At 33.7% G+C, this 2,843-nt stretch overlaps 1 pseudogene; it reads right to left on the minus strand.

Annotated features, from left to right (window-relative positions):
- Positions 1-1,126: 1,126 nt before the first annotated feature.
- On the minus strand, positions 1,127-2,423 carry LOC105544541 (annotated as a pseudogene).
- Between the last annotated feature and the right edge of the window lie 420 nt (positions 2,424-2,843).

The raw sequence follows: 2,843 nt of genomic DNA on the forward strand, positions 1-2,843 counted from the left end.
AAAATCACATTAGTTAGAAACAAGACATTATCCGAATAAGAGCTGAGATATTCAGCAAGAACTATAAAACCTCCTTCCTGAACATATACACAACTTGACATTTTTGCTGATGCATTAATGTATATATCGTAGTTTTCGTTTCAGATATTAGATCACTACAAAAGTAATTGTAGTTTTTGCTACTGAAAGTAATGGCAGAAACTGAAATTACTTTTGCATCAACCTAATAGTAAATTTTTAATAAAATATTTGCAAGTCACTACGGCAAATATTTAAATATTGAGAGTTGAGAAGAGAGAGGCACTTATTTGGATTTATTTCTACTATCCTATGATTGTGCTGTTTGTCCCTCTTTGTTTCTTTTTCTAATTTGTTGTTTTGAGTTGTCTAATTAAATATTGAATAGATATTTTTCTTGCTCATGTTTTCCTCCACAGATTTGAAAGTTAAATATTCCATTTCTATGTTTTCTTGGTTACCTTAACATTTTCAGCATGTATACTTAAATTATAAAAATCTGAACGTACTCCTTTAAATAATGATTCTATTAAATGTTTAAGTCTGATCACTCCTTCCTAACTTATATGTAATTATTGAATACCATAGCTTACCTTGCTTTAAACCCCCCAAAAAGTATTGTTTTAGGAATTCAATGTTGTTTATATTTACCCATGTATTTACCACTTTCTTTGTTCTTTAATCCTTTTTGTATTTTCCATGTGGTATTGGTTTCATTTTCCTTGAATATATCTTTTGAATTTTTTAAGAGAGTGTCTTTTGGTTGTGAAATTTCTCACCTTTTCCTTACCTGACAATACCATTATTTTTCATTCTTCAAAATTATCTTTGCTAAGTATATAATCCTATACTGACAGGCATTTTCTGTCATTATATCGAAAATACTCCACTGTTTCCTGGCTTCCATTATTGTTGCTGAGAAATCAATTGTCAATCAAAATATAGTTCCTTTTTCCCTGGTAATTTTTTTCCCAATACATAATAGAAGTATATAATTTTAGGGTACCTGTGATATTTCGATACATGTATAAAATGTGTAATCACTGAGGCAACTGGGACATCCATAACCCCCCAAATTCTCCCTTTCTTTATGTTGGGAACATTCCATTTCCTCTCTGTCAGTAGTTTTCAACTATATGAAAAATTATTGTTAACTGTAATCATCCTACTGTACTTTTGAATGCTAGATCTTATTTATTCTATCTTTAACTGTATTTTGATACCCATTTAGCAGTGTTTCTTCTTCTCCCCTGCCTCCCTCCTATCCTTCTCAGCCTCTGGTAACTACCAATCAACTTTACCTCCACAAGATCCACTTTTTTAGCTTTCACGTAACTGATAACACGCAGTATATGTCTTTCTGTGCCTGCTTATTTCATGTAATGTAATGACCTCTACCATTTATGTTGCTGCAATGACAAGATTTCACGATTTTTGAGGCTGAATAATATTCCACTATTTATATGTACCACATTTTCTTTGTCATTAAATTTTTAATTGATATTGATACAGGAGATAGAAAGAAATTATTTAGGCAGATAGTGAGGGTAAAAGAGTCCTCAGCAGAACTTCCCTTCTAACAAAAAGCAGCTCAATAAATCACTATTTTTTTTTTTTTTTGAGACAGAGTTTCGCTCTTGTTGCCCAGGCTGGAGATTGGCGTGCAATCCCCCAGGCCCAGCTAATTTTGTATTTTTAGTAGAGACAGAGTTTTTCCAGTGGTCACTTTTACTTTGAAGGTGCGAAAAGGTGTTGAGACTTCACACACATTTAAATACCTAGGTTTCCCTTCAAATATAACTCCTTCACAATCACCATCCTTAAAACCGAGAGGTTGGTAATCCAGGGGTGTAAGTTCATCATAATAAAAAGGTTTCATGGTCAAACAAACATCATTAGGTAAAGGCCCCAGATTTTGCATTAGGATATCAATCTTGCGAATAAGGAGAATGCTTGCTTTCTTGGTATCAGTACATGACATGCTAGATTTGTTGCTTTGGTTTTTACTTACGAAGTAAGTCCATGAGTGGTCCATTGTTGGCATATTTGAATTTGAAATGGTAACATTCTGAAATTGTCTGAGGATCTTCTGGGTTTGTATATATAGCTAGAACAGCCATCCTTAGGTATTTTTTCTGTAAAGCATCATAATGTCCTAGCATCTATTTCACTAACTGTGTAGATCCTGGGCAATTTTTTTCTTCTCTCAGTATTTTGACCAAAAGATCATCTAGATATCTGGTTCTATAAGAACATTCTGAAAATATTCCTCTCAAATATGTGATACAGGATACTGAAACTGCTAGGAGCCTCTTCAGTAACACCAAACACTGGTGTTCAGGTGATATCTTATTGGGAAATACCAGTGCAGTCATGGAAGTCCTCTGCAACTGGGTAGTGGCCATCTTCTTTTGATAAAATATTTTCTTTAATTCAGAATTATGTCTGAGGGGCAGGCCCCGGAAAATTCCCACTCTTAATCTCACTCTTTGTGTGTGTGTCCACATCTTTGATCTCCGTGGTCATGAGAGAGACAACAAACCTCAGGTGTTACTCCAGACAATGAAGCCGCTTCAATGTATTTTGAGGGTACATGTAATATTTGGTATACAAGGTGTAATGATCAAATCAGGGTAACTGGGATATCCATCATCTCAAACATTTATCTTTTCTTTGTACCACATTTTCTGAAGTATCCCTTCATCCATTGATGGACACTTAGGTTAATTCCAATATTTCAATTATTTATTTTTAATTTTTGTGGGTACATACTATGTGTATATATTTATTGGGTACATAAGATGTTTTGATACAGGAATGCAATG

Source organism: Mandrillus leucophaeus, unplaced genomic scaffold, assembly GCF_000951045.1.
Source record: "Mandrillus leucophaeus isolate KB7577 unplaced genomic scaffold, Mleu.le_1.0 Scaffold300, whole genome shotgun sequence".
NCBI lineage: Eukaryota > Metazoa > Chordata > Mammalia > Primates > Cercopithecidae > Mandrillus > Mandrillus leucophaeus.